The 27455-nt window shown below is 36.2% G+C and overlaps 1 protein-coding gene across 12 annotated transcripts in view; it reads left to right on the forward strand.

Moving 5' to 3' along the window:
• Positions 1-27455, forward strand: part of SOX6 (SRY-box transcription factor 6) — a 465066-nt gene that overhangs the window by 119215 nt on the left and 318396 nt on the right. For 4 of the 12 annotated variants that reach the window (XM_087921039.1, XM_087921040.1, XM_026706493.2 and 1 more), the window contains exon 1: positions 25223-25303. The exons of 5 other annotated variants lie outside the window; for them this stretch is intronic. The gene's annotated coding sequence lies outside the window, so the exon portion shown is untranslated. Of the gene's footprint in view, positions 1-25222; positions 25304-27455 lie in introns of those variants that run through there. 3 more of the 12 variants (XM_087921041.1, XM_087921046.1, XM_087921049.1) reach the window with 2 other exon arrangements.

A 27455-nucleotide genomic window follows, 5' to 3' on the forward strand; every position in this document is an offset into this window, starting at 1 on the left:
GATTTTGGCTGACCATGAGTTCTTGCTTCTTTTCTTCCAACTCACCAATTGGAAAATGGATAGAGAGTAATTCAATCATTGATCCGGTAGCTAAACCACATTATTCATAGAGAAAAAGATTTCCCTCATTTAACTCAACATAAAAAAAATAACAATATCAATAGCACTTAGACTTATATACTTCACAGTGCTTTACAGCCCTCTCTAAGTGGTTTATAGCATATTGCCTGCAATAATCTGGGTCCTCATTTTATCAAACTCAGGATGGAAGGCTGAGACAACCTTGAGCCAGTGAAAATCAAATTCTGGAAGTCGGCAGAGTAGCCTGCACTGCTGCATTCTAATCACAGAGCTACTACAGCTCTTAAAATAAACCATATAGTTAGCTTCTATCCAGTAATCATTTTATGTACATGTTCATTCCAGTTTAAACCATTTGAATATGTTTGTTAATTTGTTTATTTGATTTATTCCCTGCTTTTTTTGCTATAGTGAGCACTTAATATAACTAACAAAATTTAAAAATAAAAACAAAAATTTAAAGCATTAAAAATATAAAGCAAAATTAAGGATACAGTTTAAAGGCTGGTGAAGAAGATACATATCTTTTCTAATTTCCTAAACATCAAGGGAGTGGAGACCAAATGAAAATCTTGGAGTAAGGCAATCCAATATAAGGTTCTTTTCCAAGGATGTTATGTGTTTGTTCATGCATGTGTGTAAGTCAAAAAATTCATGTGATTGAACCCCCACACACACCTTTTTACATGCATCAAATATATGGCCCACATAAGAAGAAGTGAGTCTTTGATCTTGTAGGTGCAGTTACCATCTTGATCCTCCTTGTTGCAGACGCCCCTGGCTCTATATTGCAACTGAGAAGCCCCTGATAGAAGGAATATCTTCAGAAGCACTGCAGATCTTAAAAGCCGGACATATTTATAGCAGAAGGTGCTAGCGAAGGATCCCTACTCCGATTAGCAGTCTAGTTGCTACTTTTTGAAGCAAGTGCAATAGATAGATGCTCTTCAAGAATAGCCTCATCTAAATTGCATTGAAATAGTCAGACAGAATATAACTTATAGATACTGCTGCCAACCTTCTCAGAAAGGAACGTATCTATTGCACAGGACATCATTAGATATAATTATTAAAAAAAACTCTTCCTGTCATATTTGCCAAAGCAGAGAATCAGTGATACCAGCCTGTAACCCTTTCAATACAGGCTAGTTCTCTATCCCTGAATCCAGTTCCACATTAACCAATAGCATTCCATATAGACATGAAGCAACATGAAGGAGCAGTTCCTGCAGGTGTTACAAAAAGGTACCATGTTTAATGATATCATAAATTGCCAAGAGTTTCAGTAGGAATAATAGATCTGTTCTATCCATTATCCTATTTCTAGCCTAGCTCAGTCACCAAGGTGTTCAAATTAATTTCACTATAATATCCTGATGTAAAGCTTTTCTGAGACGATTCCAGAAATCATTATCATTCAGGTAGGTGTAGAACCGTCAAGCCACCATCAGATCCATTTCTCTAGAAACTGATACCTGGTATAGCCCTCCAATAAAGATTGTAATACTACCTCCTTTAGGTGGTAATAAGTTACTTCTCTTGTAAGGGGGCTGTCAGGGTTCCAGTTAACACACCCAATGGAATCAAGACCCCAAGGCAGGCGTGTTCCTCAAAGTATAGATTTATTAGGCATGTCATATTGGCACATCTGGGGAAAATCCAACTCTGCAGAACCCCAAGGGTTTCCCCACCCAAATCAGCACCCCAAAATTCTTTTCCCCAAGTCACACATCCATCACATGGTTCAATCAGGTTGCAGCCCCAATCCTAGCTGGCTTTGGTCCACATCTCTCCAATACCTGGTAGAGCATCCTTGTCTCCCACGAGAAAGAATGTTATTTTTGCTAACATTCCCTATTATCTCTGTATCCCCCACAAAAGCTCCAACTGGCCTTGCTGTGGCAGCCCTGAAGAACCTCCCAAAATGGCTTCAGGACAGACAGGGGCATTTGCTTTCTTAAGCCATGGGATCCAATCTTGTCCTGACTAATTTAATTAGCTAGGAAAAACAAGATTTAAATGGTAGTTTTTATCTCTTCATATACTGTAGCTAGTCAACACCCTTGAGAGTTACAATCTGAGAAGAATAACGACAGATGATTGCCAAGCATACATCTGTGTGACTTATCATATTCTGGAATCCAAATCAAGATGGATGTAATATACTTTACAAATTGTTCACATCACATTTCGAGCTCTTCTGATTTCCTTGTAACCTCTTGGTGGTACACAGTAAAGAAGAGCAAAGCCAGCTGTAAAGTACAGCTGTGACTGTAAAAGAGGCAAAGAAATAAGCATTCTTGGCTGTTTTACTGATGATTCGTCCCAAGAAGGAAGAAAATGGTTTGGAGCAACACTTTACAAATCAGGATTGAAAGGATCCTACCAAACAGTATGGTGATTTGCCAAGTGCATTCAAGAGATCATCTTGATCCATCAGGCATCTGGGTTGGAGCATGTTAATCCACGACAACAGAATCTCATAAAGGCTCTCCGTTCAATTTACCCGTTCCACCTGAAAGGATAATCAAATCCAAGTTTGGTTTTGTTACATACTGTGTATCGGGTCAGATTTTGGCTGAATCAAGTGGTATGAAATCCTGAGCCATCCCAGAGTGGGCATTGATATTCCCAGCAAAAAGAGATTTAGGGTTATTGAACAACAAGCCTGAGATCAAGTAGCTCAGGAAGAGAGAGTGAAAGTGAATGGTACACTAATGGTATGTCTATACTGTTCTGGCCACCCAAAACAACCACAGGCACTCAATATTGGCAAACTGCCAAGTGGAACATCTGTCAGCAAGATGGAATTATTATATATCCATCTGCTGGCCTCCAAGCCTAACTTTCTAGCACAGAGTATCCTGGCAGATAAAGCAGGTGAAGATGAATTCTACCCTCTTCTGCCAGTTCTCTGTGGTATGCACAGGCCATGTTAGTGATTCCATCAGAAATGAAATCTGCGCTGGTAAATAGCTGTTTTACCAGCAGCTAATTAAAATTAAGCTAATCTGATGTTAAAGAATAACACTGGCAGATTGGAGGTGCCACCGTTGTTGTCATCTTGACTTCCTTGATTAGGCTGGTACCTGAACAGAAAGAAAGCAAGACATTAGTCATCAGATTGTTGTTTCTCTATAATACAATTGAGGGCTCTTCCTATCATATTTTCCTCTTTCAGTTGCTATTTCAAAACTTGTTTACACACCATTTTCCATGCCCCATTCTTTATTTTTCTATTTTCCTGATGTATGTCTTAATACAGGCTACAATAAATCAGAGGTCCAGATGTATTCTGTTTCTCTTGGTACAATAAAATAAAATGAAATGAAAAATAAAGGGTGTGCCTCAACCTGAAAGCATTCTGAAGAGCCCAGCAAACAATATTCTAACTAGCCCAAGGCAGCTATATTTCAAACTCCAGTTTTAGGGATGCAGTTCTGTGCAGACAACCTGAAATGTGAAGCGTAAATATCAATGATCTGATACTACAAGGAAGCTTCCAGTCAAATGACACAGTACTCCTTTCCTTCTCCACAAAATGCCTGGGCTAAGTGGAGACTTTCTCAGCCTTTCTGGGCAGAGAATTATGCTTTTTTAAATTTTTAATTGTAAATGAAAAGAAAGCATAGAACAAGCATAACAGGAAGAACAGAGCTGTACGGGAAGCACAAGCAATCTTTTGTATGCAAGTGTGTTTGTGTGTGTGGGAGTGAATGAGTGACTGAAACAAACCTAGTATATTAATGCCCACATAATCTTTGTGTTGGCTTTAATTTTTATTTAATAACTCTGTGTGGTTTGTATGTCTCTCTGTGTGTACTTTCAAGTCACTATTGTCTGCTGGCAACTGCCTAGTAGGCCCTGCAATTTTCTGGGCAAAATTTTCAGAATGGTTTGCCATTGCCTACTTCCTAGGGCTGAGAGGAGAGGGGCTGGCCGAAAGTCACCAAACTGGACTTTGTGTCTCAGGCAGAACTAGAACTCGTGGTCTCCCAATTTCTAACCTGGTGCCTTAACCACTAGAAAGAACTGGTTCTCAATAATTACGTAATAGCTTTTTAATAACTATACTATCTGGGTGAACTCTAGCAAATGCGTACATTTTCTTTCTCAATTGTTCAAGAAATTTAGATGCAGTTCATACCATAAAAAACTTAGAGACTGTTCTGGGGGTGTAAAAATGGTCAGCATGGTTGAGTGGCTTTTAAAACCATTTTTACTGTTCCTTTCTCACATTGTCACTAAAATATTCTCTTTGTTATCTGAATGGGACATCTGCTGACTGGCTGAGCTTTCTTTACCTGATTGTGTGAAAAGTCTTGGTTAAATCTGTTAGGCCTTGGAGGCCAGTAACCTGCTAAGTGCTGTACGTAGAGCCTGAAAGACACAATGCCCTTGGACTAACATCACATTTTTTGCTTGTTTATTTATTTACTTATTTATTACACAAACCAACCTGCTGTGAGATATTACAATAAAATGTAAGTAATGAGCTGTAGATTCTGTTTAAAAATAAAATTGGAGTGAGTGCTTAATTATGCAGCAAATTCAACTTGATTTATAGTTTGCGGCTGGTAAAGAAGAGATATTTTAAGAAGGTTATCGGTGGGAAGAAAAAAGGTGTTGACAGGTTCATTATAAACTTACTTTGCCTGAACATTTTGTAAAAATAGAAAGTATGTCAAAGCAATCTTGGGTAAAGTATTCAAAGAAGTATTCAAATTAGATAATTCTAGGGCCCTCTTCTTCAACTTGGCATACTGCAGAAACGTTTGGATTATAACTTTTCAGCCAACATTTGCTTTAGAAATTATACTTGAACATCCACATCCACAGCTTTTTGTAATAGGAGTTCCAAGCAATAAAACACATAGTATTGCTAAACAATAATTATTGGAAGATGCTTAGTTATATCCAATGAAGGCATTGATGATCCGGTTTCCCTGAAATGTTCTTAAAATGTAGTTCCCCAAAGTGGACCCAGTGGTTGAGGTGGAGTCTGACACAATAGAATAAAATGGAAAAAGCTTTTTCTGGAATATGAGACTATAATGTTGATGCAGCCTAAAACTACCTTTATCTTATTTGACAACCACAGTGTTCTGCTTGCTTATATTCAGTTTGCAATAAACTGTTGCAAATAATAAATATTGTTCCAGTATTTATTGCCAGGTATGGCTCTTTCTTTATTTGTGCATTTAATTTTTGTTTTCTAAGTAAAGAACTTTACACTTTTTTCCATTAAACCTAATTAAATCTGTTATTCTCAGCCCATTTTACTATCAAAATATTGAATAAATCAATGTAAAGATTTCTTTTTCAGTGGTGATAAATACACCAAAGATGAAGTAGGCTCAGGCACCAAGTACAGATATATGATATTTCTCAGTTGTGGAGCTATTTCTAAAGTGGTGAAAATTGGTAGAAGTGTTCCCAAGTGTGTATCTTGTAATTTCCTACCTGGATTGTTAACAGTTGTTGGTTTGCAGAGTTTCCTTAATTAATGCCAATATAGCATATGATATAATATATTTCTATTAGTTAATATTTTATTGACTATTATTTTTGTCCTAACCCTTTTAAATATAAATAAATGAGGAATTCACTGATAGGAAAGAAGAGTCAATCCATTCTTCCATATATGTGGTGGAATGTAGTCTGGATTCCAAGGAGGGAGGGGCAGCATTGTAGAGGGCCAGTAGACTTAAGTTTAGATAGTTTATTTGGAAGAAAGTGAATCAAGATAGATCCTCTCTAGAATGATACAATGATTACTTTAGTTTGGCAAGATTTCTGCATCTAGGTGAGGAACAATAAAGGAATTTGTTTGTCTTTCTTGGTTTCTGGAACTTACAATATGATCTTATTGCAAAGCAAGCATTCTTCTGATTTCATTAAACTTGGGGAAAGCCTACATGGAATCCAATGAAAGGCTTTATTCAAACTTTGTTGATTCATGATGAGAGGAAGAGGGGTGTGCAATTTTAGAGGGAATTGAATTTATCCTCATTATATTTGTGTGTTGGTCTGGGTGTCTGTTGGCTCACATACTACCATTACCATAGTCTGAAAAAAGGCGCTCTATTCACTTCTGAAACAGAGATGTCTGAGTATTATAATATCAGGTATTAATGGAGTACTATCACTTATCATACTACTGTGAATGCTGGTTGATTTGGTTTAGCAGAATATTGGGGTTCATGAATCATTAGAAATTATTTTGCGACTCCAGCCTTCATTTAGATTTAATGCATTGGGGTTTGCATGCATTTAATTAGCCTCGAAATCTAAATTAGTGCTTTTTAAAAAAAATATCAAGATTTTGAATTGAAGTAGTAAATCCAGCATGGTCTGCAATAAAATACTTTATAACTTTGCTACACATTTTCCGCACTGACAGGACTGTGTTAGAACAACTGTTAAAGGTCTTTCACATCAATGTTAAGTCAGTTTGCTACATATAATTATTTTATGCTCTGCTCATCCCCCCCCGCCCCACCCCCAGCCTTGGAATTGTATTTGTATGTCTGTGTATCTCTTTTCTGAACTTCTCACATAGTATAGGTGGCTCTTTCTTGCCTTTTATATAAGGAAGATGACACGAACGCTCAAAGGGGAAGGGAATGCAAGTGTTTTCCCTCCACAATGTCCCCTTTTTCTAAGTTAGTAAAAGGACCTCCTGTTCTGGTTCTAGGGGAGTTGCATGTTCTAATTCACAGCTGTGGGGGTAAAGATCTGCCGGGATGGCCACCAGTGAATGGTGGAGGAGAGTTAAATTCCTTTTAAATAAAATAAAATAAAATGTCAAGACTAAAGGCAAGTGCTACATTTTCTCTCTCTCTGTCCTACATTTTCTCTCTCTCTCTCTCTCTGTCAAAATGCTTGTTTAAATGTCTACAGATGGGAGAATGGCAAAAAAGAAACATTTACATTTTAAGAATCAAAAAAAGCATTTTTGATTTTGAGAGAACCTCTTGGAAATAAGCATCTTATACAGTATCTTTGCAGTCCAACATCTCTGTCAGTGATTTGTTTATTTTGTCACAATTATTTTCAAAGAAATAGTGGTGCTAAGCCTTTGTCATAAAATGTTGCCCTAAAGAAGAATAAAAATGGATTTTTTCTACTATTTCATACAGATAAGCTTATAACTGTTTAATAGTGTTTTAACTATAGTTTGTATAGACCACATACATTTAAACCCTATGTAATTTTTTTCTACTGCAGGGCAAACATCTATGAGACATATCATACCATGCACCAGCATTTGCCATAAATGTGTTAATGGTCCTTTATGATTTTCCTATTTTATACAAAGTGTCTAAAAGGGAGAAGATGCTGGGGAGAATCATGAACGTGGAATGGTTTCATTATTAATTGGCTTGTACAAACTGAAAGCTTCTCAGATTTCCAGGAATTTTTATAGGTTGTTACCTGGTCAAATCATATTCTGTGTAGAAGGGGAAACAAACTAAAATATGATGCAGAATTCTTTTAACCACTTCTGATGTTGTTGTTTATTTATAAATAAATTAGGATCAAATTGACAGTATATTAATGTATGGATGCATTTAAGAGATATGAGATTTTGCTTTCATCTAACAGCTGCCCAAATAATTGCCAAACAGCAGAAAGAGAGAGAGAGAGAGAGAGAGAGAAAGAGAGAGAGAGAGAGGGAGAATTGAGTCTGTGATACGTAGCTAACTTAAAAAACAAAAACAAAACACTTTCTGGCTATGATTCCAAGTACAACTGAAGCTGCTGTTCAGGAAAGTAATGCTGTTTATAGAAATCGCCCCATCCCAATAAATGTCTTTATAGATGATAAAAGGATAGTTTTGTGAGGTTTAATAATTCTGATATATATCATCCAGATACTGCATTTGTTTTAATGCATTAGGTTCATTTACATGAGACCTGCATACACTCTGTAATAACTGGAAATCATAGTTTATTGTATTCTTTGGAAACTAGAATTCATAAGGCAAGGGGATTTGTAGCATTGGTTTGTCAAAAGTATACGATGTAATGATAATATGCTAGCTAAATTACTGCTGGTTCATTGACTGCCCACAGAAGTCAATTTGAAGTAGGAGCTGTGTGCATCCACCAGAAGCCAGATTTTTTCTGGGAGGGCTCCACTCTCTGGTTTGGCCCTTACATAGTAAAATTACGATACCCCATTGTAAGAATTGTCCAAAGTCTTGGTTTCCAGTTGGTTGAAGGGCTGTGTGTTGCTTGCTAGAGAAACATGGGTAGGTGGCTGGTTTAGAATGAAAAAAGCATTTGTTCAAGCTGCAGTGAAAAATGTTTCACTGAGTGAGGGTTGACAATGAGCCTTGCTATGTCAATAAGGGCCAGCCTGAAATAAACATTTTGTTCAACTTGCCTTGTTATGTTGAAGATGCTCGAATGTTCATTTGCATCTAATGATGCATTGCTACAATTAAATCTGATCAGCATGACAAAGTACATCCATTAATTTATACTTAATTTGACAAAAGATGCAGGCTGTTTAGGTGGCTGTCATTTGAAGCTTATGTATTATGACCACCTTTGCCATGCTCAGGGCTTTTGTTCTTCTCTTGTAGCGTTGTATTGAATAGCTGCCTAGCTGAGTGCTTCCAGTGACTTGCCTGAAAATAAAATGTACGTAGCCTTGAGTAACCATCAGGGAAGAAATGTGGGAAAGTCTGCAATCCACAAATACTAAAGAGGAAAAGAAGGTATTTTGTTTTGTTTTTATAGCAGGAAGAATGTGATAAAATTGGATTAAGAAAATATCAGCTATCATGCTAGTTTATATTGGTCAGGAAGTTTTCCCCCTTTTTCCCCTTAGCACATAACCAAATTTCTTTTATGTAGGGATTCTCCATCACCAATCTTTCTTTTTTAAACAGAAAAGATTGTGTACATCTTTTAGTGATACAGTGACTGATCCCGAAAGAAGCAATTCATGTTCTAATTTGCTTTGTCTAATATGAACAACAGTAATTTCTTATCCAGGGTCAATTGCTGAGAGGAAATATAAGGGGAAAATATTGCCCCCCAACCTTGCTGGCCTTCCCGAAGGCCCTCGAAACTTGAATGTGCCATCCGAAGAAAGTATGGCGCCTGTTACATGGTTACATTGTGTTTAAGTCAGATGGCACCCTCCCTTGTATTTTCGTGAACATATTTTTTAGCAGTAGCTTTTCATGGTTTTCAATTGGTTTTAATAATAGAGAGCCGTGATGGTTGTGTTTTAAATGTATATGCTGGCCAAGTGAGATCGGTGGCCAAATAATACATTAATAAATAATAAATAATACACACATACATACATTTTTTTTTTGGGGGGGGGGTTATGGCAAGGGAGATTATCACATGGAAAGGGTACTCCAATGTCCATTTTTCTAGCATAGAGATGCTTCAATCTTGCATGCTGCTACATTCTTTTTCATAGGCGCGATGAAAATATTCTGCAATTTTTATTTAATTCTGTCAAACAGATCGGGATAAATTATAACCGTGGTTTGGGTTTTTTTTCCCTCAGTGGCAACACATGAGGTTCAGGGACTTGGAATTCCAAATGGAGCGTTAGTTCAGGTATTGAATCAGGTGGAAGTAAAGCTCTCTGTTTCAGTGTATTGATTAGATTTCACAACAACCTTTTTTTTTAGTTTGCATACTCCCCCAGTTATTGCTTTATCCAGGCTGGCAGTGAGCTAGTTATATATTTTCCAAGCATAGATGGGAATGCTTATCTGCATTACGGTTTATTTTGGATCAGTGCCCATGCAACAAAAATTTAAATCACTTTAGGTTTATGTGACAATCAAGTTCAGTCGTCCTCAATTATAATAATATCCTCATAAAGAAGATACCCAAAGAATCCCTCTTTGCCCTGTCTGTATGACAACAACATACCGAAGCATGAAAATAATTTGTAGCACATTGTATCAATTACCTCGCAAGTTATGAGTATAATTTGATTCTAAACATATGACAAAGTCACTCCTCTTTCAGAAACCTCCATTTTTCAAAGTTTAGCATTATGAGTTCTTCTGCTTTTTAAACTGTCCTAGTTCTGATGTTTTTTTGGACTGTGGTACAGTTGATTTTAGTTGTCAGTTTAAAAAGCATACTGCAGTCTTTTCTCAGGGCTTTCACCTTGTCTGCCTGAATTATGTCTCCCAAGAGGAGTCTTTGAAAAGCTGCTTGCTACCTTCTCAGGTGTCTTTTGTCATAATTTTTTATTATTATAGTCCATTGTTCATGTTTGACTAGTTATTTTTAGACAACAAACCAAATTCCTACGTTCTATAGGCTATTATTTGATGGGGTAAGGCTTTGAGATTTTCAACAAGATTTTGCATGAACCACTGTGTATCATTTAGGTTTATTTTCTTTAAGATAAGCCTTGCATTTTTACTTTAGAGTGTTTAGAAGACGAAATTAGAACAATAAATTAAACAATAATGGGTTTAAGAGAATGAGGGAGCAAGGGGGAAAATGAAGTACTAAAGGAGAGTAATTTGGAATTTAGCATCCTCTAAAATGATAGACTTTGTTTGACACTGGACATTAGTAGAAGAGTTTAATGAATTACAAGATAGGTTCAAAATCTACTCAGAAGAAAAAGAAAAAAATACAGTTGCAGATAATTTTCTAAGATTATAAAATCTTAACCTTTAAAACTATAAATGGCTTCTATAGCATCTGGGACTGCTTATTTCTTTGCCATATACTGAAACACTTCTTTTGAGAACCTTTTTGGAGGTTTTCTGCTTGTTATATGAAAGGTGACCTGTAACAGGAACATTTTAAGACAGTACCCACATTGCATGTATCAATTCTAATGGGTAAATTTGAGTAATAAAAGAATATTAACTTTAGAAGGTCATGACTTACAGAGAGGGTGGCATGCTCTCCTATGGGAAAATAAAAGTAAAAAACAAACATATTTTCATAGACGTTTTATGAGAGACTCCTTAATACAGATATGGAATAAAATTAGATGAAAACATTATATAAAAATACCTATCTGGTTATCTAACATGGAGGTGATGATTTCTCAAAACACATTGGACATGAGCAAAAAGGTCAGATATAGAGAAGTATTAGACAAACAGGGAAAACTAAAAACAAATCATGAATTAAAAGAGCAAGGTATATTCATAGATTGGTGGCTATATTTACAATTACAAAACAGATATAAAAAAGACATGGAAGAGTATGGAATTTACACAGAGCTGCAACAATTAGATAAAATTTTAACAGGCCCAGAAGAGAAATTTATAGTGAAAATGTATAATTACATATTAAAAGTTGCATTAGAAGAGGAGGTAGCAAAAGGATGCATGATAGCATGAGCAAAATTTTTGGGCATCATATTGATTTAGCAGATTGGGGAAGAATGTGGAACAAAAATTATACATTAACAAGATCAGTACAAGATGTTCTATCGATGGCATCTGACACCAATGAGATTAGGTAAAATGTACCCTAACATGAATCCTAAATGATGGAAATGCAAACGAAATCATGTACCTTCTATTGTGTGTGGTGGTCATGCCCGGAAGCCCAAAAATACTGGATAAAAATTAGGAGTTGGATACAAGAGATAGTTGAGGAACAAATAGAATTTAAACCAGAACTGTTTCTGTTGGGAATAATTAAGGGGAAGTATAAGAAGAAGATTATATATTATATTCTACTACATATTTTGATAGCATCAAGGATAGTATATGCACAATGTTGGAAACAAAATAATATACCTTCTAAGGAATTAATTATTTGAAAAATTCCAGATTGTGCTGAAATGGATAAACTGACCTTAAAACTGAAAGAGAAAGAAGAGTCAGTATTATGAAATTTGGGATAATTGGTAAAATCGGTTGAGTAAGAGAAACAAAGGTAAAAGGAAATAAGAAAGTTACAGATAAAAATATATAAATGTATATAAAGATATACAAATGTAGATATTTGCATGAGATTGGTTTGTACAACAATTTGTATAATAATGAGATTAGTTTGTATAACGATGTGTATAATAATGATGACACAGTACTGTTAAAATTAAGATTAACATGTTTTAAAGCTGGAATATAACAAAAATTATTGGAAAAAAACCCTATAAATGGCTTCTATAGCATCTGGGACTGCGTATTTCTTTGCCATATAGCAAAACACTTCTTTTGAGAACCTTTTTAGAGGTTTTAGTTTAGTTTACTTTATTGTCATTGCACCTTGTACAACGAAATCAAACACCATCTTCAGTGCACATCATGACCATGACCATGAAAATAAACACAAACACACATCCTTCACCCTTCACACAGAAAGCCCCGACACCACACCAACACTGCACTATACAGCAGAATTCAAAAGAGCTACTGCCCTGGGATAGAAGCTGTTTTTCAGCCTATTTGTCCTTGTTTTTATTATTCTGTACTGTCTGCCAGATGGTAATAGTTCCAAAAAAGGGTTCCCAGGATGAGATGGATCTTTGAGAATGTTTTGAACTTTCGTAAGGCAGCGGGAGCTATAAAGCTCTTCCAAAGAAGGGAGAGGGCAACCAATGATCTTCTGGGCAATTAACCCTCTGGAGTGCTTTCCTATCTGCCACTGTGCAATTGGCAAACCATACAGAGGTGCAGTATGTTAAAATTATTTTCTGCTAATTATATGAAAGATGACCTGTAACAGGAACATTTTAAGACAGTACCCACATTGTATGTATCAGTTCTGTTGCCTTTTAGGTGCCTGATAGATTTTATTTGCCTACTTTATATCTTTAAATATTTTTATAATGGAGGAACCTGGAGCAAAATATCTACGATAACTTTAATTAAAGGTCTTTTTTATGTTAGTTGTGGAGGTTGAAATACATAGATATGTAGTCACCCAGAGTTACCCTGTAGTAAATGGGCAGGCAATAAATTTAATAAATAAGTAAACAAACAAACGAACAAATAATAAATACCAGATAAAGACTTCCAAAATTCATGCCTCTTTTTGATTTACTGTTAGCTTCACCATAATTCTCTAAGGCAATGTAAAGACTTTTCTGATTAACTGTGGTTGGATGGCTTTGGGAGAATCTATTTAATAACTTTTTTAAAAAATGCTTCTGAGTTAGGTTATTTACATGCACTATAATCCCAACAATAGCCTTTCAAAAGAGACAACATACTATTTATGAAAATTTATGGATGCGTAGATTACAGTCCAAGATTAAAAAAAGAGAGAGACAAAAACATTTTAGTGCCAAAACTGGAAGGCTAAGACTAACAATTTATTACCGTTTAAATACTGAAAACTTACTACTTGACATATACTACCTAACATCACTGTTCATACTTCATAAAAAAAGTCATGACTTGCCGAACTGAGTTTTCAAACACGTGCCATTTGTTAATCAAGTTACAGTCATAATATGGAGACATTCTTCTTCAGAATAAAATATGTAAACTTAACCTTTGGATCAAGCCATGTTATGATTTTGTGATATAGGAACCCATATATATCTGGGACAAGCAAGGGCAAATAATAAAGGGTATGTTGTGGTGTCACAAACCCTATAAGTTATGTAAAGATGTTGTGCCATGTATTAAAGCATGAGAGGATGAGTTTGGTTGGTGACACCGCAATGCATATTTCCTCTTTTTTTTTAGTATGTTCTGTACTAAACGACTATGCCTCCATCAATAACCTGAAGTTGTTTTAAGATTGTACTGAAGTCACTAATAACAGCTTTTCAATTTGTGAACATCATAATTAATTAGTTCAGCACTGCATTCATACATGCTATAGAGCAGGGGTCTCTAAACATGGCAACTTTAAGACATGCTGATTGAGGAATTCTGGGAGTTGGTCCTCGAGTCTTAAAGTTGTCAACTTTGGAGACTCCTGCTGCAGAGGACTGCATATATCTGTGGCAAAGATATAGATAGATAGATAGATAGATAGATAGATAGATAGATAGATAGATAGATAGATAGATATAGATATAGATATAGATATAGATATAGATATAGATAACTTTTATCATGGAAAATATGAAAAATAGCGGTGCCATCACAGATATTAATATATCTAATATATCTTGCATGCTTAGCCTAAGGGAAGAAATGTGTGCAGCTCTAGACATACTGGTTTGCAATTGTTTTTGCAACTGAATTGGTCTTGGGCAGATAGTTGTAGGTGTAATTGCAGTTTTGTATCTTATTTGTTCAGTGTGATACTGCAACATCGTGTTAGACTAGAAAATAAATTCAAATTTTCTTGAGCTAATACCTAAATAAATTAATCAATCAAGTTACCACATAACTAGTGATTTCAACTCCTCTTACTACTCCTTACTTGGAGTAAGTAACATCATGCTGCTCATTGCAACAAAGTTTCCTACTGTTTGTTTAAGTGTATCACAACAGTTCAAGTTAAACATAACTCTTTTACAAAAAGGTTATTGCAAAGGTACCCAGCTTGGCTTTCTTTTTTCTATTTGTGGCACAGATACAAATTGGTTCCTATCTTGATTGATTTAACTGAGTTTCAGATGGAGACTGAGCATCCAAACTGGGACAGTAACCAGAATTTTGGCTGTAAAGTTAATCACTAAAGATTATTACTGTCAATTCTTTTCCTAAAGGGTAGCCTATATGAAAGACAGATGCTTTCTGTGGTTTAACAATTTGATCTTTCCTTATGTGAAATCCATTTCAGTTCTTGTTCTTTTTCCATAGCATTATGAGCCCTGAATTTGTGTAACTGTTTTGCTACTGTTTGTGCTTTGCCACGCTACTAACTGCTGTTATACCAGCCTGATCCTACCAGGCTGCTATGCTGAACTCTTAAATTACTGCTACTGTGCTATGTACACTAATGTAATATATGGATATTCGATAAAAACCGCAGGACACTAAGTACTATGCTTAGGCAGGAGCTCATTGTTCTAATGCTGAATGGATACAGATATTGGCTGGAAGGCTTTTTATCCAGTGAAGGTTAAGCAATACAGTTAATTTACTATCTAAACAATTCTAAGTTTAAAGCCAATGTTCATGTTGCATGTGGGAGACTGGCCCCATATTTTTCTACTTATTTGCTAAAACGACTGTGGTGTGTGTTTCAACATTTGACTTTTATTAAATCAAAATGTGCTTTTCAAATGCTAGCTTAGGCTTGTGGGTATTGAGTTACACACAGAAGGCATTCGTTCATATTACAGTATCCTTAAAATATTCTCTCTTATGATCCATTCTTTTAATTCCTTTCGTGCTGACCTACTACTAAATTCATTGAAAGGTTTATGAGTAGATGCTTTGATGATTTGGACACTAGATTTTGTTACTCGTGAAACTCCAGAAGTGTGATATCTCAGCTTCTTTTCCACACTACAGTGCAGCTACCAACTGAGTAAACATACAGTTTTGATCAAAGGTGGATGTTGATTTGTTTAATAGCTATTTCAGTGAGAGATTATTTGCATGTCTGAATGAATAAGTCCAGCTAATGCTATAGCTGAAATTTGGCTGAAGATCTACTGTAGTTTTGGTAGACAATCAGCTGCATGTTACTACTGACTGAGCATCAACTGAACATATGTGAAAATGACTGAATACTTATAGTGCCACATAGATCTGAAATCCATCATATTGTAGTAGCTTTCAAACCTCTGTGATATAGTGCCATTTACATTTATATGTATCATCTTCCCAAATTAAATATGACATTTTCAGTGGACATTTACTCATTCTGTTTTGTATGATATCATTAAAGCTACTTGCTGTGCATTGTTGGTCCCATTCATACCTCTTATTTAAAAAAGCAAGTTTCACCTCTGTTCAATAACTATTAATCAGTTTCCTCCAGTCTATTAACTTTACTTCAGAAAGGTCTGCATGATTCTCTATGTGTTGCTGAATCACAGTTCCTAGTATACCTACATGCTGATTTGTCAACATTAGGGCTATATATATCAGAGATTATTGGTATAGATTAGATGGGTCTCTAACTTTGCATGTATACAGGCAGGGGTAGGATTCAAAATTTTAACAACTGGTTTTGTGGGTGCCGCTTAGGTGGTGGGTGTGGCTTGGTGGTCATGTGACTGGGTGGATATGGCTTGGTGGTCATGTTATTGGCTGGGTGCGGCCAACTCAGTATCACTCACATCGAGGCACACATCTCCTCGCCTGGCCTCTCATGACTGTGGGGATGCTGCAACAGTCGTAAGTGTGAAAAATGGTCATAAGTCACTTTTTCCAGTGCCATTGTAACTTTGAATGGTCACTCCACACAAGCAAAGGAGGGGGAAAAAAACTCCAGATAAGTTCCTGAGACAGGAAATCTAGTCCTGCCAAGAATGTAATAAGGGTTAATGGAGAGGCAGTTTCTGTAAGCAACACCAGAATGTTTCCTTCCTGCCTTCCTTACAGGATTAGTAGTAGTAGTAATTTCTTCTAACAACCAGTTCTCCGAACTGCTTAGAATGTTAACATCTGGTTCTAGCGAATAGGTGAGAACTGGTAGAATCCCATCCCTGTATACAGGCAATGTAAGAATAGACTGAAAGGGGAATTAAGGCAGGTTCTTTCTTAGTTCCATTCTGATACTTTATGAAGCCCCTGAGTGAGGTCATTCAATATCATGGGGTTCAGTATCATCACTAGCCAATTATATCTCTCTACCATGTACCAAGGCAAGTGATGCTGTTCTGACCTGTTTTAGTTCCTGGAGGCAATAAGGTCTGGATGGGGAGATTCTGGCTATGATTAAACCCCAGTAAAACAGAATAATTATGGATCTTCAGCTCCCTGGGATCAGGAGACTTGATATCTCTGACTCTGATTCTCCTAAACCAGAATTAGGATGCAATTTCAGGATTCTCCTGGACTTGTGGTTCCTCCTGGAAAGTGGCAGATGTTTAGGTGAGACTTTGCACAAATTCATCTTGTGCACCACTTGTGCCCATTCCTGTTTTGGGAGGCCTTGCTCATGGTCACTCATATCAGTCACCTCCAATTGATTTACTACAATCACTGACTTCCAGTTACTTTTTGAGTGCAGTTCAAAGCCTAGTTATTATCATTAAAGCCTACCTGGTACAGGACCAAACTATTCTCAGGACTGTTTCTCCCTGTTTCACTAGGTCAGAGAAGGTGGACCTGCTCCAGGTTCCTTCCCTTAATGGCTGTCATCTGATGGGATCTTGGAGGTGCACCTTCTCTGTAATCACTCTCCTGGAATAGCCTCCCACTGGAGATTCAAGGAAGGATCTCTACTCTTTTAACTTTTCTGAAAGTCATGAAGACCTAGCTTCCCCCCCCCCCCCACACTATTTGATGTGGGTGGGGATTGAGTCAGAGGAGTAATAGTTTGGTTTTGTGTCTGTTGCTTTTATTCTTTATTGATTGTGGTGAGCTGCTTAGGATCAACAGAGTGACTGGATAGCCATCAATCAATCAATCAATCAGCAAGCAAGCTAGCATAAGAAAAAAGCTAAACATTCAACTTACAACTTATTGGGGATGGCCAACATGTAATAAGACCCTTGTACACACATGCTGTATATTTGTCCTTCAAAATAGTTATAGCAATAGCACTTAGACTTATAAACCACTTCACAGTGCTTTACAGTCCCCTCTAAGCAGTTTATAGGGTCAGCATATTGCTCCCAACAATCTGGATCCTCATTTCAGTAGCCTCAGAAGGATGGAAGGCTGAGTCAGTCTTGAGCCAGTGAAGATGAACTACCCGCAGTCAGCAGAATTAACCTGCAATACTGCATTCTAATCACTGCGCCACCATGGCTAACCCTTGGGACTAACAATAATTTGCATTGCAACTATGCCACTGGATCCAGATTAAATTTCACTTTTCTGGTTATGGAGACCAAAACCTGTTCTCAATTTGAGTAGAAATTATAAGCTCCCATCTTTCTAGAAGGGATCGTATAGCAGAAGATTCACTCTTATGTTACTACATAAGAGCATACTTTTAAGTGATAGTGGCACTAATAGAAAAGGAGTATTAAAATCACCCTTCTTACTTTTTCCTCTTCAACCAAGCCTTTTGATTTTCTTAATTATTATTTTAGGGGCTGTGTAATTTTAAATATAGATTTTAATTAAAATATTTTCATTTTTGTTAGCAGCTCAGGATTCTGGGGAAGTGAGATTGGGCTACAAAAATAAATACAACCCTTTAATTTATTCGCATAGACATGAGTCCTATTCAATTCAGTGGATGTGACCAGAAATTTAGAGGATTGTATTACTGATTCCTTGAATGATTTTTGGTTTTGTTTTTTTCCTTATTGTTCAACATGAATTCTGTCCTTCTGATTTGGCTTTGTTTTCTGCTACATATTAAATCCCACAATAATAACCCCTGAATTGATATATGTATTTTTTTATGTGTAAAATGATGTAGGGGAGACCCCAGCTTGGATAATTCATTATGTGACTTGAAAAAGAGGTTTATTACTTTGTGCAGCAGTGCGGTCACTTGGCAGTGGTCATTAGTGTTTTAGACGTTTTTTCCTTCCCAACAATGCACAACATGCTAATTAGAGGGTTCTGAAAGCTAAGCAACCTGTTTTAAAATCAGACATTTTAATTTACAGCCTTAATGGCTATATTATAATAATGGGCTTTGAAAAACTAAAAAGGGCACTTCTCATGTTCCAGTAGCGAGGCCCAATATAACAGAGGATGACAAAATTAAAAACCTCATAATATGACCTTTGCTTAGGATAAAAGGCTGTTTCATAACAATTCCCTTTTGTTCTTTGTTTAAGCCATTACTCCAAAAAGAGACTCCGATTAATCTAAGTAAATGCATCATTACAGTTCTAATCCATGTCCTTCTGTCAGTGTCTGTTTTAATTAAATAAGAAACACTATCAGAAAGATATCATGCACAAAGCTGTGTTGGAGAAAGAGGTTCAGTTGATCGGAGTAAGATTAAAAAAGGCTTGTACAGTCCCAGGAACTACACCGTTGAAAATAAAGAGAGGAAAATGTGGAGAACAATTCAACACGGCGCTTCTTATTATCACTATATTTTGGTGAAATAATTCCTGTAGTAAAACTAATTATTTATAGAGAAATTAAGAAATTAGAGAAATTTATTCTTCCTATTTTTAGCTTTCCTAAGTAATGTAAAATCTTTGTTTTCTCCTGCAATGTCCATTTTTAAAATCTGTTTTGCATAATAAAAGTGATAGCTTTATGTACTTAAGTATATATTATACATTAATCTGATGTTGAATTTGAAATTTTCGTGAAAATCTTGAAATGGGATTTTTTAAAAATGAGTGAAGAATAATGTTAATTAATCTTGTAAAATATTAATAATTAACATGTTCTAATATCCTTCTTTGCGTTTGTTGCTACACTCAGACCAAAATACTTAATGAAAAGAAAAAATATACAATGCTGAGTTTAATTAATTTAGCCTAATATAATGAATATATGAAACAAAACAAGAATTGTATAAATCAAGATTTCTTGTTTACAGTCTAATACATTACCCTGTTTCTCCAACAATACGGCCTCCCCCAATAGGAAGTCCCAGCATGTTTTAGAGGCATGAAATGAAATTAAGCCCCTCCCCCCCAAATTAAGGCCTATATTAAAACATATGAAATGGGGGGGAATGGTGGGGGGGCTTGCCATTAGGAAGTACTTTTGTTGCACAACCAGATATGGTGCTGCCTGTGTTGTCCCTGATAGGAAGAGTCCCAACGCCGAGGTCAATATCCAAGCTGTCGCCACCCGCCCGCCCGAAGATGCAAGGGGGGGAATTAAGTCACCCCCGAAAAGACGACCTACCCATTTTTTCGGGGCTCAAAAAAAAAAAAAAAAAAAAAGACCCGGCCTTATTATATGAGAAACACGGTAATATATTTTGTTTTTCAGATTACAAAAAGGTACTTGACTTTAAAGGAAATATGATTCTATGACCAAGAGGTTGTATACAATGAAAATAAGTATTTCTCTTATTAAAACAACAATCCTTTAAGGTATAAAAACAATGCTTTTCTAAAAAAGAGAAAAAAGTATAGCAGTCAAAAGTAAACTTATGAAAATATCAGGTGTTTGTTTCAAGGTAGTTCCACAATGCAGCTGAAATCTGATTATTCCTATTTGTTTTGACTTTGGACTTCCAACCCTTCAAATATTTGTCTATATACTTGTGTATATATATATATATATATTGTGTGTGTGTCTGCTTGTGTATGTATGTATGTATGTATATATGTATGTATGTATGTATACACACACACACACACACGCACACACACACACTTGATTTCTCATTCAAATTTGTATAAGCATGGCTATAGGTTAATAAAATGATGCTTATTACTATATTGTTAGTATATATATATATATATATATATATATATATATATATATATATATGTATATGTATATGTATATGTATATGTATATGTATATCACTGCATGGTAACTACCTCCTTTAAATTTTCTCAAGCTCTCAAAGCAATTTGGGTGCTGACAACAATTGGCAGTTGTTGTAGGATACTACTAACGAATTCCCTTTGGTTGCAAAATCCGTTGTTATAATCATTTCCCTCCATTGCTTACTTGTGAGCAGCTTTGTTCCTCCTCTTTTGGGAGGGAGCAAAAGCTGGGTTGGAGTTCAGTCAAATGCTTTTGTAACTAGTTAGTTACTGGAATGGAAAGAACCAAGACCTATAAATACAGAAAGAAAGACCACGAAGGCCTATTTGTAATAAATGGTGGGCACTTTCTGCTTATAAACATTTATCCACTTAGAGACCATCAACTTCCAGGGAATTGCTTAATTAGACATTATCTCAAAGCTCTCAGATTGATTTCAAATGATTTGAATTCAGTATATAGAGCAGATAACAGGTAACAGATAATCACAGTTGGAAGGGAGCTTGTAGGTCATCTAGTCCAACCCCTCGCCCAAGCGGGAGACCCTACACCATTTCCTAATGTTCCTAATATTTCCAATACATTTCCAATTCTACACCATTTCCAATTTTCCTAATGTTTTTTTTTAACTTATACATTTATTTATACTCAGTACTCAGACACACACACACAAACACACACATACTCTGCCTGTTTGTCCATCTGTCATCCATCCAGTAGACAACATCAAGAGGTTATGAATAAGTTTCACTTGTATATTCTTGCTGCAGCATACTGTTAAAAAGCATTTTTTATGAGGATTTGGCACCTGCTGGCATGTTGGAAGATAAGGCATATGAGACCTCAGCTAGACTGAGGGAGCTAGCAGAAATGTTGTCTGGTACAACAGCAGTAGTATATTTTCCTAATGGAAAAGGAGAATATTCCTTTTATTCCTTCTTTATAGTCCCCTGCTTTTTTTTCCCCTGTTATGTCTGGAGGAAATATTTGCCTTTTTTTGAAGTGGGACATCACATATTGAAACTGAAAAAAAAAAGTTGAGTTGTATTTTGCATTACTTTTGATGATTAAATATTGTACCAGAAATGGTTGAATGTGTGCATTGTTTATTAAAAAGAATGCTGAATTTTAAGTAATTATATGCATATTCAAGATCGTATCTTGAATAAATCATGTTTTGTAATTCCCCAATTTCCTAATTAACTGAATGTGTCCAATAGAAATATACTCTTTATTAAGGGACTAGAAAGGCTAACGAAGTGTCCTCTTTCATTACAGTAGCTAGACGAGCAATGATATCTGGTGTAATGTAAGCAGTAGCAACAGTCTTCTTCAAATAGTAGTACTCCTGTGTCTGTGGTTTTTAAAAAAGAATCTCAGGGGGTCATGAACAATCCTGGCAACCGCTTCTAAGGATTTCAATAAATAGGACTTTTTATCCAAAACAATTGCCTTTTATATTACTTTTAAACAAAACTACTAGTCCATCAAGAGTCTCAAAAGGAAAAACAATTCTGCAGAGTGCTGGTATGGCAGAGCAGACCAATCATTATGGCACCCATTCTCTAGTCCTTTATTTTTCAAGTTCGCAACAATAGGTTGTTGATTCAATGGACAAGACCAGAACAATTAAGTTCTCTGTTTAGCAGCAGTGCAGCATTTTAATGCCCTCCTCTAATAATGGTCTCATTATTGTTATTCTAAGACTGGGCCTCAGGAGGAGGAATATTTGCTGGAGGTACGTCATTATTTTGCAAATTTCGATTAGCTCATCATGTTGTCTGTACTGTGAAAATCGTAGCTAATTAGAGCAGCAGTTAGACTACCAGCTTCTGAGCTTATGAGTTAAAAGGTAGCATACTTGATAGGCCAGTGATGTGAAAAAGGTGGTTAAAAGGAGGATTAGAGCTGTTGCCTTAGTAACTCTAACTTCCATCTGTGAGGGAACAATGGACTTGTGTTTCTCCCCACCTTGGTGTAAAAATTGGTTTGTTTTGAAAGGCCAGGGCTCTTTATTTGACAATCTGGAATTCAGTCTGAGTGTAGTTTTAGTTCTTAGGAAAGACCTTTGGGGATAGGCAGGGTGGAAGGTCATGGTGAGCTCAAGGACATGAAAGCCTGTTGTCTCATGTAACAATTGCAGATTGTTTTGTCTTATTATTTCTAGCCAACTACTAAGTCAGGTGATGGAACAAATACCTCCAGATTAGTCAGGTGAAACAGGAAAGAGAGATAATGTACATTTTGGAGCACAAAAGATAGCTATAGTTTATTCTTATTAAATAAAGTTGCATTTATTTGTGTCCATAGTCTGCCAAAAACAAAACAAAAGATGAAGCTTGTTTACCAAGCCACAGTTCCTATGCGATTTTGTACCCTACCGCCTCTGTAGGCCATCACTTCTATAGAAAGCTGTCCAAAGTGCTAGAAAATGTTATTTAAGCTTTTTTCCCATGAAGAAAAATCCCCCAGAGTATCAGTGATGCGATACTTAACAATAAATTTAGCAGCTGTGCTTTCTCACAATATTGGCTTTTTAGAAAGGTTTGCCTTCAAATCCGCAATGAATAATATTCACTACAATATGAAGGAGATTTGCTTCCCGACTTTTACAACATTTTGTCTGCAGCACCTCTGATGGAAACAATACAGCAAATAAGTTTAAAACCTGCTATTACAAAGCCCCTTACTCCCATGGAAAAGTATACATTTGCTACTTGTTTTGTGTGAAGAGGAGCTCTTTGTGTGAGGTTTGATCCTGAAGAGATTTTTTCTCTTTGTCTGTGGGGAACATAAAGGCACTTCAGGGCTGTTTAATAAAACAGCTCCAGCATGCTTTTTGCAGGGAAATTATTTTTGTTAAAGTGAAAAGGCTGCAATCTTCTGGATTTTGCCCAGGGCTCCCTAAAACAAACTCATTGCTTTTTTTAAAAAAAAAGGAGAAGCAAGGCTGAACTTTCCATTACTCCTTTTCTCTAACTTCGCACCTTAGTTGGCCAGAACATCCTAATTCATTTCCTTTCAACCAGGGCAAATTCATCCAGTATTTCCCAAACAAATCCAGTGTTTAGCCTCTGAAACCCTCAACCTTCTGGAAATCTAAAAAGAGCCAAATATCTAGGATTTCTGCTGAGTTTTCACAGAGGTTGATCTGCCTGCCCTGTCCCCTCGGCCAGCCCATTGGGTTTCTTTTTTGTTTCAGGTCTGCACACCTTTCCACTGCTTGTTCCTTTACCTACCTGGCTCGCTGCTTCCTCGTCCTACCTCTCTGTTCTTCTCTTTATTTTCCACTTCTTCTTGGGGTCCCCACTCTTTGTTTCCCCCCTTCAGTATGTTCCTGCTTGTGCCTGGCCATTTTGCTCCTTCTCAGTCCTATCTTCTTTGCTGCTTGTCCACTTTCTCACCTCTTTTCCTACTGCCAAACCCAACCCAAGACTTTGCTTTCATCTTTCCTTGCTGATCTCCTCACCCAAGGATCTAGCTTGTTCCCCTTTCTTGCTCCATAGTCTAGGATCTAATCTTCCTCCTCTGCTAATTATGACTGGACAACCCTGTGACCCATTGGGTCATCCTTTGAGAGAAATGTAGTGCAATTTGATGTGATCAGAATGAACATTAAGTTTTAGGATGGAAATATATATATATATGGAATAGGAACGACTTCTGACTTCCTGCCAGGTTCCCCCTTGATTTCGCTTGTGAGAAGTAGGCAGGGATCATAGGAGATCATGATCACATGACCAGAGGGATGCTGCAGTGTGAATAAAACTGGTCGGAAATGTCGATTCTAGGGGAGTAAGGGGTGTCAGATTTTTAATGCATTTTTAAGTAGATGGTATTAGCAACTGATTCAAAAATGGTTGTGGTATAATGTACCCTTTGGTACATCCTGGGGAAGCAAACCGATAGATACAATAAGCGTTTTAGTACTGTATAGAAGATAAAAATGAGGCAGACTCTGACAAGTATTGTTACTTCAGATGAGGAATAGAGTATGAATGTGTGCATACTATGTGTTTTAAGTGGTTCAATATATGTACATTGCAATTGTAATTCTGAGTTGAGCTACCTTTTTGAGAATTGCTATAGATGCTTAACAGCCTAGGCAGCAGACAAACCTTAACAATAGCTATGTTTTCCCATTTCCATCAACTTGGCCTTATTTGAACTGTAAAAAAAAAGTGATTCTGGATGTTTCTTATCTTTTCCTTGCCCCTGGCTGCTTTAACATTTTCTCTCTCTGCCAAGACAGATGGACAGCCTTGCATAAACTGATAACTGAAAATTTTGCAGCTAACTAGTCATAGGAATAGTCAGTCACATTTGTGCTACATTTGAAAGTACTGGCAAGTGTTGCTGTATTGACTTCTGGGCCCAGAATCAATGAATTTATGAAGAACTGGACAGAAGGTGTTGAACAGTGCTGGTTACTCGTGTAACTAGATTCCAAGAACAGGAAACTTGGAATGTTGGTTTAAAGTGTAAGTACTTTCTGCACTATTTATAGCTTTGTTTTGGGTCTCAAGTTTTAACATTTTCAAATAAATCCTGCAGTAATGCAGTTTATTTCTGCTTTTATTATTTGGTTACTTCTAAAATTGTGAATGAAAATGTCTGGATTGCAAAGAAAGGTGAAGTAAAGGGTTAACAAAGGGAGTAAAGGGAGAATTGCAAATGAACTGATCTAGAAAGTTGATTATTAATCCAGCAAGAGAAAAATATCCATCCAGTAAGCAAGAATTAGTACCCAAAGAGCTGATAATATTGCTCAGCCTGTTGGTGTGGAATGGCAGAATCAGGTAAGCAACGATATCTTTGTAGGGTGATTAAACATTTTCCTTAGTAAGTATCTAATTTTAGTTGATTTTTAAAAAGCTGATAGTACATTCTGAATCACTTTCCCTCATAAGTAAATAGAATATGTTTGAAAGCTACTTTGGCAATAACTTTGCTTTATGTTACTGGATTGTAAAATACCTTTTAAAGCCTAGAATTGCTTTGTGGTTATGCACAAGGAGATGAGGGAAAAACATCTTTAATAAGGTGTTAAACAGAATAATCCTTTATAGTACAACTTCAGAAATGATATTATTTCTGTGACATTGAAAATCAAGGTAGAAATGAAAAGTAAGTAAACAAAATGATTCTGAATGTAAGGGTTTCTGCTTGATTGTAAAAACAATGGAGAATGTAGCTCTGTCGTAATGTCTTTTAAAGCACTTAATTTTCAGTAAAATGAGTTTCACAGCTTAAGCATTAGGAGAAAAAAAGGGAACAAGAAAGGGGAGACAGGCTGTGGCGTGTTTTTTGGAAAATGCTCAGTAATCCAAAGCTTTTTGTTATTGGAAAGGAATAATTATTAGCCAGATTTTCTAAAGAAGGACTTCTTCATGGAATGATTGTCAGATGCCTCATCTTCCCAGTTATCAGTTCTGCATTTTCTGTGCTCTTCCAGTCAGTCATTAGACACAAACAAATTAATTTATCTTTTAAGCAAACAGTCCTCAGAGAACAGCCTGAGTACAAGGCCCATTTCAGTCGATCCTGTTCATTCCAGTGGAACATGATTTCAGCATGAGAATTATTGTATGCAAATATGACTATATGAGGATCATGCTTAATATTAAGCATTTACTTTTATACACCAAAAGATAAAATTGGGAAAGTGGTGGAAAATAACCACATTGTACATACTTAGCATTTGAATATCATTGTAGTTTGATTTGTGGGAGAATAGGTTTAAAGTGTGATTATAGACCCAAATGTTTCATTTGAAATTTATTTGTTTCTGACCATTTTGCAGTCTTCCCAAAGTATATTTCCAATAAAGTATGTCAAAATGCATTGCTGCACTACTGATGCATTTGGAATATCACATATTAGGTCTTCTGATGAAAATAAATGTATCTTTAATCATATTTTTTTAATTGGCAACAAATTGATATATGCTAACAGATATTATAACCATAGAAAAAAATGTGAACAAAACACTCTGTTTCCTGGGATGCAGAGTAGTTAGCTAGTTGTGTTATGAGACACGAGCCCAGAAGCAAACCTTACTTTATGATGATGGAGATGGAAGGATGCCCCTGCTAACATGGCATCTCAGATCTACAGTTTTAAACCTCAGTTGCTTCAAAAAGCTTTTAAAGCTAAAAATCTGTTGCCACACTATTATTAGAGGCACCACTGTTATTTATCGTTATTTATCATTTTGTAAAATTATGCAGTTTTATGAGACATAGCCAGCACAGATTTTGCGAATGTGATCAATGATAGAAGTGCAGGCATCACAAAATAGCTCTTACTGACCCTACTGTACTTGGAAGTGTTGGATGGTTTGTGGTTTAGAACAAAAAGAGAGCGTAAAGAAGTTGAGTAGACATATACAGGATGGAAAAGTGAAAGGGCAGTTTCCTCTTCCAAATGAAACCAAAAGCTTGAATGAACAGATTGAAGGTTGTTTTTTAAAAGGCAAGTATCTGAACAATATAGAACTCAAAATATAAAGTAAAATATGTAGGTTAAATGTGATTAATTTTTTTCCAGTGCTTTTAGCAAGTGAATGAAACCAAAATAGTGATCAACTAATGTAGTGTTTGTGGGGGAAAGGGGATTTTCTTGATTCTTTTCAAAGTCCTAACATTTTTCTCTAGTATTGCCTAATGCACTGTAAAAATACAGAAATATATATGTGGCTAGGGCTGGATAGCAGTGTGTCTACTCAAATTAATTCAATGTGGTGTTAGAACAGGACCAGATTCAGATTGTTATGTACTCACCGTGGAAACTCACTATGTGATTTTAGACCAGAGATGGGGAATGATGACCCCTTTATGACTTGTGGACTTCAACTCCCAGAATTCCCTTGTTGACTCAGGGGCATCATTCTCCTTTAGACAATTACTCTCCCTCAGTCTAACTTTCCTCATAGAATTCTATAATAGTTAT

Source organism: Pseudonaja textilis, chromosome 1 (genome assembly GCF_049901715.1).
Source record: "Pseudonaja textilis isolate UNSWEBS1 chromosome 1, rPseTex1.2, whole genome shotgun sequence".
In the NCBI taxonomy this organism is placed as follows: Eukaryota; Metazoa; Chordata; class Lepidosauria; order Squamata; family Elapidae; genus Pseudonaja; species Pseudonaja textilis.